The following is an 18,450-nucleotide window of genomic DNA, read 5'->3' on the forward strand; positions in this document are numbered from 1 at the left end:
ACATGGTCTCTTTCCCATAAATTCTTTGTCTGTTTGATATAGCTGAAGTTGTTTTGTTATTTCAAACCATAACTGTGATGGTATAACAAACATATCAAATTTTAGATAACACCCACATCTTCCTGAGCATCCTGTGATTTTATAGCTAGAATTTCTTTGTACAGAAGTCAGTGTGGAGGGAAATGATGTGAAGAAAAGAAGGAAAATCCTGAGAACAGAGCAACAGTTGCCATGGAGTGGCATGAGGGCTGAATTCAAGTATAAAAATCTGGATTAGAATCTTCCAGTCACTTAGTAGTTGTGTGACTTTGGTCATTGTTGAACTGTTGTGAGGTTTCCTTTTCGGATCAAAACTTTCCCTTTTTCTTCTCCCATTCCCATCTTTTCAAAGATGACATCACCTTATACCTTACAGAGAAACAGAAGCCATTAGATGGAAACAACCTCAGTATCCAACTTTCAGAAATGACTGACCTGCATGTATTTTCTCCTTTCGTTAAATATTTGAGGTCAGTATCTCCACTTGGGTTTTGAATTCCGTCTTTTTCTGTCTTCCTAAGGAATGTGCACTATCAGTTTATCTTTTCCCTTTCTTGAATACTGAACTTGTTGCTCTTAACCAGATCAGTTTCATCAGCATTTAAGCCTGTTCAAGACTCTTCTATATTAAAAAAGAACCACGACCTTCCCTAACCCTTCCCTAATCTACCTACTGTCCCCCACCTCTTCTCTTTGCATTTACAGCAAAACTCCCGGAAAGAGTTGTCTGCTGGCTGCCTCAGCCCACACCTTTTCATGTGGTTTCCGCTTCTGTCATTCTATCAGAATTGTTCTGCAGAGGCTGATCAGTGACTTCAGTGAAACCAGGCCTCAAAGATGTTCTTGAGTTCGTATCTCTCTCCTCAGCAGCGTTCTTCACCACTTGCTGCTCTATCCTTTTGAAATACCTGTAACAAGCATGCTGCCTTGGTTTTCCTCCTAAAATGACCTCTGTGCTCTCACCTCTCAATATCTTTCTCTCCCCCCTCCACACCCAGGTTGAGTATCATTATAATATCATTATCTGCATATCATTGAATGTTGGCATTTCCCAAAGCTAGACCTAGTTCTGTTCCATTCTCAACCTACACTCTTTTTCTAAGCTATTTCATTCATGTACGTAGTTTCAGTTACCCTATTATGTAATATTATAGATGATTCAAAAATTTATCTGAGCTCCCATCACATCTATCTACCCATTAAGTTGATATTTCTACTTGTATATTTTCGAGCCATCTCAAACTGAACTCGAACTAGACCAAACTTACCTATCTACCTAGTCCAGCTGTGCCATAAACTTTGGTGCCTTATTCTTGATGCCTCATCCACATTAACCCCACGTATCACCATATTTTCACCTCAAACACCTGTGATCTCTCTCCTCCTCTCTGTATTGCCACCATCCTAATGCAAGCTATCGTCATCTCTTGGCCAACTGTAGTAGATTCCGTCTCATCCACTGTGGTTCTTTTCTAGTCTGCTTGGCACTCACTGCCATCGTGCTTTTGAGAAACAGAAGTGCTATCATGTTACTCCCATAGGTTATCCTTGCGTTCCTTCTCATTGCTGTAAGGATAAAGACCAGAGTCCCTCACATGGATTTCACCTCCCTGGGCTACGCAACCCATTTGGCAGCTCCCCCGTGTGCTCGCCCTTGCTTTCCTCTGAGAGGTGAATTGTGCCTTGTTCCTTCCTGCTGTGGGGCTTGGCACTTGTTTCTTACCCTTCCTTCATCAACTTGTTACCTAACTCTATCCTGTGCTTTAGATCTTAACACAAGTGTCATTTCCCTGACTCCGTGGAGATGGGGTCAAGATTGTAGGCTTTGCTTATTTTTCAAAGTCCTTTAGATAGTTCTTTAGGTTTACATTTAATTTTGTGAGGATTTGGTTAATATCTCAGTACCCATGATAGCAAGGACGATATCTTTTTGTTTTCATTTTTTTTCCCACCATTTTAACTTTGGTGCTGCAAAATACTTGTCATATAGTTAGGACTCACATAATGAATGAATGAATGAATGAATGAATGAATGAATGAACGAACGTAGATTGGCTTTTGAGCCCTGCACTTACATGTTCTTTTTGTGTGACCTTGGACAAGCTTTTATAGAGGTCAGGTTTGCTAAAAGCCTTTCTGCCTCATCTGTTAACTAGGGATTATAATTATATACAATAGTATAATTGAATGAAAAGTGCATAATTTAGTGCCAGCCCATGGGAAGTGCTAGTAAATTCTCATGGGATCATGGCTATCACTACTGGAGTATTTACAACTTCTGTTTTGCTAAAGTAGGTGAGTTTTCTGTACCTATTTAAACTACTTTATATCCCTCAGGAAAAAAGGACGGAGCCGGGGCTTAGGCCTTGTGAGGAGCCTCATTCTTTGCCCCCTCTCTGCCTGTCTCACTCCTTGAATGCTGGTCTCTCCATACATTTCTCTGCCTTAGTGTCTGATGGCTTTTAACCTGTTCCCTCTAGGACAGGCCATAGGAGGAGGGTCTAATGCAATGGTGACTTTGGAACCTGAATTGGCTTCTTGGACACATTCCAGGCATAGGGGCCCCAAAGTTCTTTTGTTCTGCCTTAGGCATTTGTAACCTCAGGGCTGTTTCTCGCAGCTCTGGAGCTTCGTAATGCAGAGGACCAGGCAGATGTCAGATGTTTCTCTTACAGTTCATTTATATTTCTCTGATAGCTTTAATCTAAAAGTAATCAAAATCGTTGTAGTATATTTTAACTGTGACTTAACCAATTGTAAAAATTATTACAAAAACATGCATTTATTTCTGAGAACTATTACACTGACACATCTTTCCCTGAGCGAAATCTGTACATACATGTTTCAAGTATATGAAGCACTTTTTTGGGGACAGAGTAACTTTTTTTTTCCCTCTGTTGAAATAAGGTATTGGGCCAGCCATGGTGACTCATGCCTGTAATCCTAACACTTTGGGTGGCCAAGGCGGGAGCATCACTTGAGGTCAGGAGTTTTATAGCCTGAGCAACATAGCAAGACCCCATCTTTTTTTTTTTTTTTTTTTTTTTTTCACCAGGGCATTCCTGAGTTTATTTGGGGCATACCCAGGCGAAAGCCCTGCACCTAAAAGAAGGTGTTGGGCCTCTTGGTGGTGAAGCGTGGCTTGTGCTGATGGCGCAGGACCCGGTGGGGCAGCGGGAACTTGATCTTGGAGTCATGGAACTGCTTGACAGCCGGCCGACGGCACTTGCTGGCCGCGATCTCCTCCACCTTCATGATCTGAATGGAGTGGGCCCGGGCGCGGTGCCGGGCACCCATGTCTCGGTAGCACTGGGTGACAGCGCCCGCAGTGGTCAGGTCCCGGTATTCCCGGTACATGTTGTGGGTGCCGCTCCGGGAGTCATAGCGCAGCCAGATTCCGAAGTTCTTCACCCGCAGTGGCGACTTCTCAAACACCTGCCCACAGTAGACAATCTCCCCTGAAGATTTCTTCATCTTCTTTAACTGAGATACAAAGTACCAGAAGCGGGACTTGGCGACGACATGATTAGGCGCAAAGATTCGCATGCGGTAGAGGGGTGGTGTGTGGCATTTGGGGGTGGGCAGGCAGCGACCCACCACCTTGTACTCTCGTAGTGTGCCAGAAGCCTTCATGGCGTCCTCTCCGCTCTCGCAGCCACCAGCAAAAGGAAGCAAGACCCCATCTTTACAAAAATTTAAAAATTGGCCCAGTGTAGTGGTGTGCCTGTAGCCCCAGCTACTCAGGAGACTGAGGTGGGAGGATCACTTGTGCCCAAGAGCTCAAGGCCACAGTGAACTACGATGTTGCCATTGCACTCCAGCCTGGGTGGTAGAGTGAGACCCCATCTCTAAAAATACAAAGGTATTGAAGTTAACACTTGAAATGCCTTTTTAGAACAAGGATAATAAATGAAGCATGAAGCAAATTGTATAATACATTATTAACATTCATTGTGTATGTATGTGTATATTTATACACACATATAAAGTACTTTGGCAGAAATATGTTTGAATTTTGACTTATTTTTCAGTTCAGTTTCTTAGGACAAATTTTTAAAGAGTAAGTTGTGACTTAACGATATTATATATTAAATTTGTCCTTGGGAAACATATACATTTATGTGATTTTTTTTTTCCTTTAGTATTTGACATCAATCTATGGCTTCCTTTGAGTCTTTTTAAAATAATATACTCCGTGCTGCTAAGGCTAATGTTGCTGCTAGCCAGAGGAACCACAGAGGAAGATGTTTGAAAGAGAGGGCGCAAACTCTTACAGGCACCAAGAGTCAGAATTTACGTGTGGGGGCGCTAATCTGTAAGTGAGGTTACCGTTATGGAGCTCCCTGACGCAAATCGGCGTTGTGCGTGCACTTCTGTGTGATAAGTAGGATTCTCAGGGTGAGCCTTAGAGTGTGCTTTCGGATTCTGTAGTATCCCTGGATTCTGGGCTCAAGCAGAGGCCCTTATGCCCAGTTGGTCAACTGCAACAATGAGTGGCATTGTCTAGAGGTCATCATCATTCTCACCAGCATTTGCATAACACATACAGATTAAACTATGTGTAAAAAATACTTAAACCAGAAGTAACAATGAGAAGAAATAGGCATATAAAACATAATGAATAACGTCAGCATAACTTGAGATTTTGGCAATCGAAGACTGATGTTGAGAAGTGTTTCCAGTAGGGATACTCTGTTGTCCCCAACATTAGTGTGTCCAATTGTTCAATACCCACAGAAGCTCCCCTTTCTTCCTTTTTTTGTTTTCTTTGAGACAGAATTTTGCTCTTGTCGCCCAGGCTAAAGTGCACTGGCCCGATCTTTGCTCACTGCAACCTCCACCTCCTGGGTTCAAGCATTTCTCGTGCCTCAGCCTCGTGAGTAGCTGGAATTATAGGCGCCCGCCACCGCACCCAGCTAATTTTTGTATTTTTAGTAGAGATGGGGTTTCACCATGTTGGCCAGGCTGGTCTTGAACTCCTGACCTCAGGTGATCTGCCCACCTCGGCCTCCCAAAGTGCTGGGATTACAGGCGTGAGCCACCGTGCCCGGCCTCCCTTTCTTCCTTGAATGGCTTTGCACCACTCTCATTGCTAGGTTCATATACTGTTGGGTAATGGGTGGGATCAAGCCCCCTGTGTGCTGTGAGCAGACGCATCCTGATTCACCACTTTACTGAGGACGGCAAATGACAGAGGATGGACCTGTGTTCTCTTGTCACCTCTGTATATGATCATTCAGGCACGTAGCTTGGAAGGAGTTCACGTCAGCCAGTTGAGAGCACTGTGTTGGTGAAAGACTTTTGCAGCCTGTGATGGAGCACTTCAGGGAGTCATCTTTTGGGTTGGCCATCAGCCTAATACTCCAAGCAACCATAGGGATGTGCAGAGGATAAGTTCATATAAACCACACCTAAGGCGTTCACACATGGCCCAAGTCCTCTCTGAATAAAAAGTGTTGTAATTTTCCACCACTCTATCTTTTTTTGTTTTTCTGGAGTGATAAAGATGGACATGGAACCCTTTTAATGGTGTTTCAGGAGGGGCTGGTTTTTCTCTTTTCAGATGGACAACTCAGCTAGGGGAGGTGAGTTTTGTTACAGGATATGCCTTGACTTCTACCATGTGGAACAGGACTGCTGGACATGTTGCCAGCCATGACCGAGCACTTGAAAACCCTGTGGGAAACTAGCTACGTTTCATTGAGTTCTTGGAATAGGGAGAGCCTTAGAGTCCTAAGGCAGATTTTCAGATTTATATGCTAGTTCTGGGAGCCGTGTTCTGCAGGCTCTGCCAGAAGACTTTACCTCACAAGTGAGATGTTCTATCCTGAAGTCCTGGATGCTGCTTCTCAAAACATTAATAGCAAGTGTGACATCAAGCCACGCTGGCTCTCTGAGTTGGAGAAATGCTGCATGCTCACTTGGCTAACAAGGTGAACATGACTCTGTCACCATGTTTTTATCTAGTGTGCATCCTAACCTCAAGGATCCAACTGAGTAGTTTGTTGTCAGTTGGAGACATTAGCTTGGGCGGTAAGCTCAGCCTTGCACTGCTTCTGGCAGGTTTACTCATCTTCATCCACTCTTATCTCGCTATGAGGATATCTGTTTTTTGAGCATGTTCCATATCCACGATTCTTGTGAAATTGCTTGTCATTCTTGCTTATCACTTAAAATAATAACTGGTTCCCTTCTTTTGTAGCATTTACTAATAGTGGCAGAACTATTCATATGATTATGATAATCTGTCAAGAGGATTACACAAAGTATCTCCCCCCACCCCTTCTCTAAAGCAGAGTTAAATTGAACACCATAGAGGATATTTTCATAACCAAGGGTTTTTACCAATTATTTACTCTGGATTTAAATTGATGCTGAATGACTGGAGGCATTGATTTTTAAAACTGAAAATATTTACAAACCATCCAATTCTTTTTCCTTAGTATTTTGTCTCTAGTTGCTTTGAAATCTCTCTCTGCACATACACACACACGTAAAACATACACACAAGAAGACTTTAAGGAAAGACATCAAAATGGTAAAAGTGGTTATACTTGGTTGGTTGAATTGAAGTTGTTTTATACTTCTTTATATTTGCTTTCTTCATGGGGAAGATATAGTATTTTTATGATCTATAAAAATATTTTTCTGTAATATGTATGTACCACTTATAACATTAAAGCACTTTCAAAATTTGCCAGAAATTAAGAGCACAGTAAAATTTGCACATTGAGAAACATTTGGAGCCAATTAAATGCCACTTATGTTTCTCTAAAAAAAAGGAAAATACTTTTATTCATGCAATTAAGAGCCCCACAGCGTTAAAGAATTGTTGGCCACTGTACTTTTGGTATATGTAAAAATATAGAAGATACCAAAAATGTATAATAAAAAAATAAAAAATACACAAAAAGTAAAAATATACCAATAACCCATTAAAACAGGATTTTAATTGGTATTTGGAGAAATGAGCTAGATGTTTCTCTACCTGAATAGATTTGCTTTTTAGATATTTAATAATTATAGTAAATTATTTTAAAGTTAGTATCTGTACTAAAGTATGGTAGAAGTTGGAATTTATCTTGTGTAGCTATTAAGTTTTCTTAAGAACAAAGTTTGTTTAAACCTTAAAATCAATTTCTTCATTTTTGATTTCTTTCTATAGTTTTTTTGTATTACAAAATGAGATAAAATTAAAGGTAAACTTAATTTTTTTAGTAAAGTATTTGACATTGGATGGCGTTCAATTAAAATTTGTTCTCTAAATGAAAATGTAGTCTTTTTCCCTTAGCATTAGACTGTATTAGCTTGTTTGCTGAAACAATGCTTGGAGAAATCTGAAAATGCATCACAAGTTTATTAGAGATCTTGCTTTTATGTAATTTTTAGACTTTCTGGCTTTCTAATTGTCATATATAGGTGATGTAATCATTGTTGTCATGTTTTTTTAATGAAGATTTTAAGTCATTTTCCACTTCAGACATTTATAATGTAATCTATCCAAGAAATGATTATTTATCTCAGTATTTTAAAATGGAAAAAATAAAGCAGAGAGAAAATATAAAGCAGAGAGAAATCATTCATTTCGGTTGTGAAAAGTTCAGAGATATGTTTGACATTCCTTTAGTCTTACTGCATCTGTTATTCGTGTTTTTCTAGATAACTATACAATATTTTCTTTTACTAATGAAACGTGATTCTGTCATGTCCAGTGATGTGCTTTCTGAAATGATATAAACAAAAAGTGGTTAATATGATTTTATTAACTATGTTGGGACTCAGAAAATATCCCAAAATGAAGGCCTCAGAAGCAAGGCTTTCACTGACCTTCTCCTGCCCTCCTGTCTCAGTCCCATTCTCCCCCGAATCTACCCACAGAAACTGGAATCTGTCTTCCCCAAGGCAGGTCATAGAAACCAGAACCCCTTTCCCCATAGCCAGCCATAAAGCCTAAAAGTATTACTCTCACTTTTCGTCTGCCTCTCTGTGTGAAAACTAGCCAGAAGGACATTGTCTGACCTACGGTGTTTGACTGTAGGTCATAACACCCTCATTCCTGAGAGCGTCCTCCCGTATACCCAGAAGGAAGGAGGAATGCATGCCCAGAGAGGCCAGGAAGAATCCTGCTGGCTTTCTGAACTCAGTCTGTTAGCATTAGATTATACTGTCTCTGTTTAATCATATTTCTTCAGTGTTGTCCATACTTTGTTAATCTTAAGCATAAAAATGGACAATTTCCACAGTATCTTTGGGTCTTCATTATGAAGGCCTGTGTGTACACGTTAATACATTGGGATGCCATTTCTCCTATTCATTGTCCTCTTGTCAGTAATTTTCAGCAAACCTTCAGAAAGTGAAGGGGGAAGGTTTCCCCTGACCCCTACAACTTTTAACACAATTTAGGCTTTTCCCTAATTGCTGAAGTTACCATATGAAATATTCTTATTAACAACATGTTGTTAGGCTTAAAGGCCAATTTTTTTCTGATCATGTCATTATGTACTGGCTGATTTTATTTATTTTTAGAGTCAGAGTCTGTTGTGATTAGAAATTTCGAATTTTGTGTCAATTATGTGATTCCATCAGAAATTCCCCAGAGGACACACCTGTAACCCCAGCACCTTGGGAGGCCAAGGTGGGAGAATTGCTTCAAGCAAGAAGTTCGAGACCAGCCTGGGAAACAAAGCAAGGCTTTTCTGTACAAAAAAAACAAAACAAATGAAACATTAGTCAGGTGTGGTGGTGTGCACTTGTGGTCCCAGATACTTGGAAGGCTGAGGCAAGAGGATTGCTTGAGCCCAGGAGTTCAAGGCTGAAGTGAGCCATCATTGTGCCACTGTACTCCAGCCTGGGTGACAGCAAGACCTTGTCTCTTAAAAATAAATAAGAAATTCCTCGGAAGAAATTAAGACCTTCAGTAAATAGTGTTAGGTGATGTATACTTCTTAGTGTTTTTTAATATTTGCTGAGAGCTTGTCTACTTAATTGTGACTTAGTTTTCCAGTTAGGGCCTATTCCTAGGTTGTTTTTGCAAAGAAAGTTTTTGTGTATGTATGCCTAGCTTTTCCTTATCCATTGACCTTTGTAAAGACTTTGTATTCTCTGTCTAATGTCTAATTACTTAAGGATTCTCTGAGCAGTTTGCTTGAAGTCTGTTTTTCCTTCCTAGCCATTGACAGAAAACACATCTGCCTTAGTGAGGCCCCTTTGATCTTCAGAGAGCTTTATCTAAAGAGAGATTAAGAATAAATCTGTCAGGCATTTTCTCAAAGAAATTGAAAATGCTTCCTAAGATTTTAGATCAGGTAGGTAAAGTGTTTCTCTGAATTAAGACATACGAAAATAAGTATGCTGGTTAGTGGTTTCATCCTAAGTTATAGATTGCAGAGATTTGCTTCCAGTATGAAGGAATATTTTTTATTTCACCTGAGGCACAAAATGCATGCAGTAATATCAGTGGCCAGAAGCAACTGCTTTTCATTCATTTTTCCATATTTAACACTAGCAGGGTCTGTGGAAGAGAGACTAGAGAGGGTCCATTTGTTCTCAGTCTTTTTGGGGCCTAGCATCACAGGAGGAATTTTCAGCTGGTCTAGTTTGAATCTATATACTAGAAATTTCCAAGATCCATATGCCGACCTCCTTTCTCCCTTCTTGCCTCCCTCTTTTTAAACAAATACGTATAGAATGCTTATTTTCCGCCAAACTCTGGGTTTATACTATTTACTAGGAGCAAACCTAACAGGTATAGGATCTGATATACCATGTGCCTCAGAGATAGTCAAGGTACCACCCTCAAAACATGTACAACTATTTAAAGATTTCATGAACACCCTGAGTTTTGGTATAGAAATATAAAATCTGCAATGAAACTAAATTTCTGATACACTATTTTGACCTTTTAAAGAGTTACAGCTAAGAACAGCTAATGAGCTGTTAGTTTAGAAAATAAAATATATACAGACATCTACTTTGAGGTTCTTGGTCAGTCAGTAAGAAAACTTTGGGGAGAGAGGTTAAACTGGGTACACTGGAGACTTATTATGACTTTGGCGGTATGAAAGGACAGGAAACAAAAGGAAAATCTTACAAAGGGTTATAGTCGGATTTCTGAAATGAATGTTTACTTGAAAGGACCCAGAAAATAGGGTGCCAACAGGAGAATCAAGTTTTCCAAATACCTTTTCTGAAATCCCAGGCTTTTTATCAAATTTTGAGAGAATAGCTTAGCCTTACATTTTCTATTTTGAGCTGCTTAGAAGCAAATATCATATAAATGCAAATTTCTACTATTATCATTTACTCACCTTGTATTATGTGCTTAAGGAGTTGGAGAATCCAGAAGCTGTTTAATATACAAGGCATTACCTATAAAATATTTCTTTGCCACATAGTTTGCTTATTTGATAAACAACTACCTTTCTTTCCTCCTCCTTATAAACACCCCAAATTAACTTCTGAGTTGCCCAACAAGATTGTGTCAGCATCTGACAATTATTATATCTGTTTGAGGACTATTGGTATATGGGACATGAGTTGCTATTATTTGATAACATTTTGATGTCCTTCATTTCCTTAATTAGTTTAGGAAAACTATTTGGATTTTATGTACAAGTGCTTGCTAATTACTCGAGTCATGAGAAGACTGAGTGAGGTCCAAGTGTCCTATTAATCCCTTTGAGTCTGAACATTTTCTTATAATTGGTTTGGCAAGAGGAATAAGTGAGATTAGTTGCTAATGAGGAGATAAGTATGTAATTTTAGCATGATATAAAGCTGTGATTGTCAGTAAGTGGTATTAGGAATCTAGATTATTTTTATTAGAACTTATTTCTTTCTGCAAAATCATTATCATCTCCTGATATTGTAAATTGGGTTATTTCACACCATTATTTTTAATATGTGTTAATCCTCAAACTTCAGGTACTTAAAACCTTGCTAATTAAGGAGTCATTAATAAAGTTAGCCATATGAGCAGTCAGTTTTGATTCTTCACACCATTTAGACGCAATTCAATTTTGTGTATTTACACTGTGTTTTCAGTTTGACTCAGATGTTTGAAGTAAGTAAATAAGAAATGTTGTCAGCTTCAGATCCATAGGCCAGCTTAGCTTGTTTTCAAGATGAAGGACTGATAACATTGTAAAGAAACAGACAAAATACTACTTTTCTTAGCTAAGAACAAAGTAAGGTTTGTATGGTTTTACTTTTTATAGTCCACTCGGCTTTTCTGTTCTTCAAACTTCCCTGGTTATAGTAGTTTAAAACGCTCTTTGGGACTTTATCCATTGAACTTCCATTGTAACGTGCACTTTCTCCGAAACAAATATTGAAGTGTTTTGCATTTGATTTTGAGGACAGGTTTATTTTCCTCTTGAAAATAATCAAACTCTTTAAGTTATTCATAACCATAGTCACTTTTACTTGAATCATGCATTATGGTCCTGAGCATTTTTTCACTTTTGTAATCTGTATGACCCTCTTGTGTTTTTGCTGATGAGATGGTAGCTGTGGGATTGTTTGCAGGTGCTTTCTTATCCTTTATCCGTGTCTCCTTCCCACTGTGTTTTGGGTTGGTAAATGCGTAGTTCCCTCCATTACTTTTTCTTGGCTGAAGGGATTGTAAATATTGTTTTGCATCTCTGGTTTTTTTAGATGTCCATAGAATTCCATCTTTAGCCATAGTGCTTTTATAATTATGTAATACCTTTGACTAGCTGTGGAGGGGTTACAGATAACAGTTTAGTTGCCATATATTACTCATTTTGTGCAATTTTATTGTGCTTCTGATATATGCCCAGTACGCTATTAGGTGCTGTGAGGAAAATGGAAAAAAAATTAGTAATTTTTCCTCCCTGAAGAGGTTTATGATCTCATTAGAGGAACAAGGCTAACTAAAAAGGTAGAAAACAATACATGATGAAGATAATGTGTAAGTATGTTTTAAAAGAACAAATTATGAGATTATTATGGGTATATCTTAATATAATAATTATAACTGATAATGGCTGGTTCTACATTAGGTAAAAATGATTACTTCCCTATGTCAAGGCCTGAAATAAACAGGATGCTACATTTTGAATTTTAAAACAAATCAGTATCTCATTAAACTTTATGGAATACCATGAAACTTTCAAAATTTAGAACTTTAACCTATGTTACTGAATTTGCATTTGAAGACACTGAGACCAGTGACGTCCTGGAGTTTCAGGTCTGAACAGTGCCAGCATGGGAACACAGGGTAACAGCCAGGAGCTTGCCAGAGTTTCAGGTTTGGCTTACAGTACCACCATGAGAACACAGGGTAACAGCCAGGTGTTTGCCAGAGTTTCAGGTCTGGCTAACAGTACCAGCATGAGAACACAGGGTAATAGCCAGGTGTTTGCCGGAGGTTCAGGTCTGAACAGTACCATCATGAGAACACAGGGTAACAGCCAGGTGTTTGCTAGAGTTTCAGGTCTGGCTTACAGTACCAGCATGAGAACACAGGGTAACAGCCAGGTGTTTGCCGGAGGTTCAGGTCTGGCTAACAGTACCAGCATGAGAACACAGGGTAACAGCCAGGTGCTTGCCGGAGGTTCAGGTCTGAGTAGTACCAGCATGAGAACACAGGGTAACAGCCAGTTGCTTGCCATAGTTTCAGGTCTGGCTTACAGTACGAGCATGGGAACATGGGGTAATAGTCAGGGCCTTCTGAGTTGTTGGCCGCAGAAGGTGAAGCTAGTAAGCATTGCTAACATAATAAAATGAAAGGCATTGTATACAGACCAGCGGTCTGTTATTTGACCCTTTCCCTTCCTCTTCTTTTTCCCCATTTTGCTGCTCTTCTTCCGCCATCATCATCAGCATCATGACATTTGCATGGCTTCTTATGATCTTGAAATTGTTTTCATATGTACACATTTACTGGTGCGTCCCAACAGCCTTGTGAGGAAGGTCGGCATTGACTCCGATTGAAGATGAGAAAACACAACTGCAAACCAGTGAACTAATTTACTAGAGTAAATGGAGCAGGACCTCCAACCCAAATTTCCTCCTCCAGGCCTTTCACTCTACACACTGCCTCTTAGAAAGCTGGTTCCACCCCAAATCCTTTCCCAAACCAGGGAATCAATTAGGAGAACATGTAGAAAACAAGGAGTGAAGTGGTGTTCAAATGCTTACAATAATTACTTGGCTTGTACCTTTTAAAATACTTTATGAATTTACTTCTTCAATAATCCCTGTAGATGTGTGTTTAGTGCATTGTTAGGAATTATATAGCATTAACAAAAGTGTAGGCTGGTTTACACCAGTAGCTCTGTGGAGCTTTTAAGCCCTGAGAGAGCAACCTCTAGATTGGACTCTTGCAGTAAGTGGGATGTTGGCTGTCCTAAATGACCTCCAAAAAGGCCTTTTAAATTATACTCCTTGCTTCCATGTGCTTTATTCATGACTACATTTCCTGGGTCCAGCTACTAATACATCTTAAATTATTATTTTTTTTTCCATTTTATCTTTCTAGTTACCTTCCTTCTACTTCTTGCTGCTGCTTCCTACACAGAGCCCTAGCTCCCACAATACGTTAATATATATAATAATGTTCAGGGAGCGTGATAAAAATGAGCTGAAATTTTTAGAACACTGTATTGTCTGCCTGTATTTAAAAAAATTTTTTTTTCCTCTCCAAATTTGTATATGTTCCCAGCTACCACAGCAGTGAAGGGTCGTGGAAGGAATGTGGATTTGGAGCCCAAATAGTTTGGGCTGAAAGACCAAACCTTTCAGCCTCAAATGCCTTGATATTTCTGGGCATCCATCTTTAACCTGTAAAATGAGGGTAACTGCCTGCTACGTGGTACCATGTGAGTGTCCCTTTACCTGTCAACTTGACATCTCTACCACGTTTTTTTTTTTAAATTTAATTTTTATTTTTTTTGAGACCGTGTCTCTCTGTGTTGCCCAGGCTGGGGTGCAGTGGCGCCATCTCGGCTCACTGCAACCTCTGCCTCCCAGGTTCTTTTTTTTTTTTTTTTTTTTGAGACGGAGTCTCGCTCTGTCGCCCAGGCTGGAGTGCAGTGGCCAGATCTCAGCTCACTGCAAGCTCCGCCTCCCGGGTTCACGCCATTCTCCTGCCTCAGCCTCCCAAGTAGCTGGGACTACAGGCGCCCGCCACCTTGCCCGGCTAGTTTTTTGTACTTTTCAGTAGAGACGGGGTTTCACTGTATTAACCAGGATGGTCTCTATCTCCTGACCTCGTGATCCGCCCGTCTCAGCCTCCCAAAGTGCTGGGATTACAGGCTTGAGCCACCGCGCCCAGCCTGCCTCCCAGGTTCAAGCAATTCTCCTGCCTCAGCCTCCCACGTAGCTGGGATTACAGGTGCGCGCCACCACGCCCAGCTAATTTTTGTATTTTTAGTAGAGACGGTGTTTCATCGTATTGGCCAGGATGGTCTCTATCTCTTGACCTCGTTGTCCGCCCGCCTCGGCCTCCCAAAGTACTGGGATTACAGGTGTGAGCCACCGCCCCCGGCCATCTCTACCAGATGTTTTAAAGACACCTCACATCCCTCCTGTTCAGTACCAACCCCAGTATCTCACCACTCAGTCTCCCTCCAGCCCCTTTGCCTACCCTTGACCTGTTCAATGTTCTTTAATTCCTTTAACAGTCTTCTATCACATTGCACATTTGCCTCTCCCTTACACTTTGTGTCTTACCCATTACTGTCCTGCCACCTCTACTTCCTGCATTTCTCTGTAACCCATCCATGTCTTTCCACCTCTAATATCATCATATTAATTCAAACTATTGCTGTCTTGCACCTGGGTCATTGTTTCTATTTTTACTTTTTGAGATAGGGTCTTACTCTGTCACCCCACCCAGGCTGCAGTGCAGTGGCATGATCATATCTCACTGCAGCCTGGAACTCCTGGGTTCAAGCGATCTTCCCACCGCAACCTCTTCTGTGGTAGGGACTATATAGGTGTGCACCATCATACCTGGCTAATCTTTTAATTTTTGTAGAGACAGGGTCTCCTTATGTTGTCCAAGCTGGTATCGATCTCCTGGGCTCAAGTGAACCTCCCTCCTGGCCTCCCAAAAAGTTCTGGGGTTGCAGGTGTGAGCCACCGTGCCCAGCCCTGGCCCATTGTAACATCCTAACTGATTTCCCTGCATTCACTTGATACTCTCCAGTCCATTCTCCACATGGCAACCAGGATGACAATTTTAAAACACATTTAATCATGACATCCTCTTGCTTAAAGCTCTTCGATTCCTTCCTCTTGTTCCATTCTTTCCCTTCTGTAAAAGCTGATGCCTAGTTAGTTCCAGGGTCCGGAACCTGAACTCTCCCTCCTGCTCTTTGGTGTCAGCTGCTTCCTGTTGTCTTCAATGCCTGACTCTTCCCTGGATACTTGTTCTCCCCTATGTCTGGAAGTGCTGCTTCCCACTCTCTGGCGCCCTTCCCAGCCCTGCCCCTTTACTGCCCCACCTATTCGCTCTGGCTCACAGCAGCTCATTCTCCAGTCTTCCTCCTTTGAGCCCCCTCGCGTTTCCTCCCTTGGAGCACGTCTCTCCCACTCGGTGCTGTGATGACTTGATTCGGCAGAAATCTAGCAGGACAAAGGAGATGCTTCACATCCTACTTTACTTTTCCTTCTAACTTCTTTTCTAATTGTGAAATTTATTTTGATTATTGATGTTTCATTGGAAAGCAATTATTTCTCTTGGATTGTTTGAAAATCAAATGACATGATTATGTTATGGCCAGGTTTTCCCCCTCCGGATGAAAGTCCAGGGGAGAATAGTATTAAAAGTAAAGAAATTTACTTAACTCTCAAGTCAAGATTTATGAATCATTGACTCAAAAGACTGAAGTATATTATATGTGTACAAGATAGTCTTCCACAGATGCCCGGTTTCCTAGTGGATCTGCATTAAAAAATCACCTGCACTGCCTCTGTGACTCTCTCTGGCATCATGCGGTACTTCTTATTCAGTGCTCCATGTGATTCCTGCCCAAACCATTAATTAAACCTTTTGACTTTCCCTTTAAAATTCTCAGCATTTAGTCGCTTTAATTTAGTTTTAAATGCTGTTTATGCTTCCTGCTTATTATCTTTTGGTAATTAAAACTTTTCCTATTCATCATCAAAAAGTCTATATTTTTAAACCCATATTTTAAAAATCAATTTAAAACCTATTTTCAAGCAATTTCTCTCACTTTTAGATTAAGTGACTAATTTTATTTATATTCTGTTTCACTCATGAAAGGTTTTGGAGAGCTTCCTAAAAGGTATGATATGCTTATGAAAACTGTTCCTGTGATCTTACTGTTGTGATCTGCTTTCACCTCTTATGGCTTTCTTTAATGCCAGTGACTTGAATGTTACACAGGATTCCATGACCCACAGCTATTTGCTGTTTATATGTAGACAGTATTCGTCAGTTGCCATTACCACTCCTGGCTGCATCCAACACTACTAGGGCTGTTTTCAACAAATGGTGAGTGGTAGTTCCAGTATTTCTTTTCCTTTAACCAGACATTACTTTTTCCTGGATTAGTATACCATTGTTCTCATTGTAATCTATTTCCACATTTCTGCCAAATGGTACAACTTAGTGAAATCTTCTAATACCTTATTACCAAAAAGTTTGGGGTCATATGGGCCTTTACCATTATTTTGTTTCAGAATACATATGTGTTTTCTACCTATGCCATTGTCTTTTGCTTTTGTCAATGGTAGATTTGTTTTATATGTTGAAATTTAGTATTTTCATATAGTTAATTTTGTCAGTTGCTCTGTAGTGAACTTTTCCAACCTCGAATTTTTTTCTCTGTAACCATTGACTGGGGCTGCAGTTTGGTTTGGATGACCTCATCCCCAGGCTCAACAATTGACCCTAGTCATATACCCAGCAAGGCTGCTGGCTGAGAACTCAGGCCTAATCTAACTAGTGGTGGTATTCGTGACTATTAAAAGATGGGTGTATAACTAGGACTTTTGGCAGTAGGTGGGGAAAGAGGAACTCTTCTCTAACTGGCAAGGCATGCAGGCCTAAGGACGGAGACTCTGTAGGCGTGATGGAAGCCATATGGCTGAAGAAGGTAGCATGTGCAAAAAGAGGGCAGATTTGAGGGAATGGCAGAGAAATGGAACAAGACTGATCAAATGAGTCTGATTGTGACCTTCCTCTGTACTTTGGAATTACATGAACCATTAAATTACTTGTTTAAGCTAGTTGAGATTTCCTATTTGCAACTTGAAATATCCTAACCCTTCATTTTTGCTTTTCAGTTTTATCTTTTTTTTTTTTTTTTTGGTCAGTCTCGCTCTGTTGTTCAGGCTGGAGTGCAGTGGCGTGATCTTGTCTCAGTACAATCTTTACCTCCTGGGTTCAAGCATTTCTCCTGCCTCAGCCTCCTGAGTAGCTGGGATTACAGGCATGTACCACCACAACTGGTGAATTTTTGTATTTTTAGTAGAGCTGGGGTTTCACTATGTTGGCCAGGCTCGTCTTGAACTCCTGACCTCAGGTGATCCACTTTGGCCTCCAAAAATGTTGGGATTACACATGTAAGCCACCATGCTCGGCCTATGGTTTTCTTTGTTCCTTTTTTTTATTTTTCTTTTTTTTTCTTTTTTTTTCTTTTTATAAAGAGATGGGGGTCTCACTCTGTCCACCAGGCTGGAGTGCAGTGGTGCAATCATAGTTCACTGCAACCTCAGACTCTTGGGCTTAAGGGATCCTCCTGCCTCAGCCTCCTTAGTGGCTGGGACTTCAGCACACGCTACCACACCCAGCTAATTTTTATTTTTTTGTGGAGATATGGAGTCTCACTATGTTGTCCAGGCTGGCCCCCCCCGAACCTCTAGCTTCAAGCGAACCTCCTGCCTCAGACTCCCGAAGCACTGGGATTACAGGCGTGAGGTACCACACCCGGCCTGCTTCATGGTTTTTATATATAAAGTGTATCATGAGAAATTGGATGGAAATTTTATCTGTATTTCTTCTTACTCATTTGTTCATTTCACAGGTATTTGAATTCTTACAGTGTTTTGAGAGATCTGCCTTTACTTTTTTTCCTAAACAGTTTCCTATATGTATTGAATTATATCCTTCCTATTGATTTGAAACATACTCCTTAGGAAACTTTTAGGCTGTTGGTGAATTTTCCGTTTTGTTCCACGAATCTGTCTTTCAATCACTGTATCAGTAAAAAATTTTAAAGTATTATCCTTTTGTAATACATTTTAATGTTTTCAGGGAAAATATCCCTCATTATTTTCTTGAAGTTTAATGGCCATTACCTCTCCTTTATTTTTTGGGATTAATTTTGGAGTTATTTTATGTTTTACGAAATAACTTCTTGAAGTTTTGATTAGAAGTTTATAAATTTTATAAATGATGAGAGTGTTGACATCTTT

At 40.2% G+C, this 18,450-nt stretch overlaps 1 protein-coding gene and 1 pseudogene across 7 annotated transcripts in view; one reads left to right on the forward strand and one right to left on the reverse strand.

The window, feature by feature from the left end:
• SDK1 (sidekick cell adhesion molecule 1) overlaps window positions 1-18,450 on the forward strand; it is a 963,824-nt gene that overhangs the window by 162,195 nt on the left and 783,179 nt on the right. The gene's annotated exons all lie outside the window — the stretch shown is intronic.
• Window positions 3,097-3,708, reverse strand: LOC123572224 (large ribosomal subunit protein eL20 pseudogene; annotated as a pseudogene). The gene has a single exon (XR_012432173.1). The product of XR_012432173.1 is annotated as a large ribosomal subunit protein eL20 pseudogene (transcript).

This window comes from Macaca fascicularis, chromosome 3 (genome assembly GCF_037993035.2).
Source record: "Macaca fascicularis isolate 582-1 chromosome 3, T2T-MFA8v1.1".
NCBI classification, from domain to species: domain Eukaryota; kingdom Metazoa; phylum Chordata; class Mammalia; order Primates; family Cercopithecidae; genus Macaca; species Macaca fascicularis.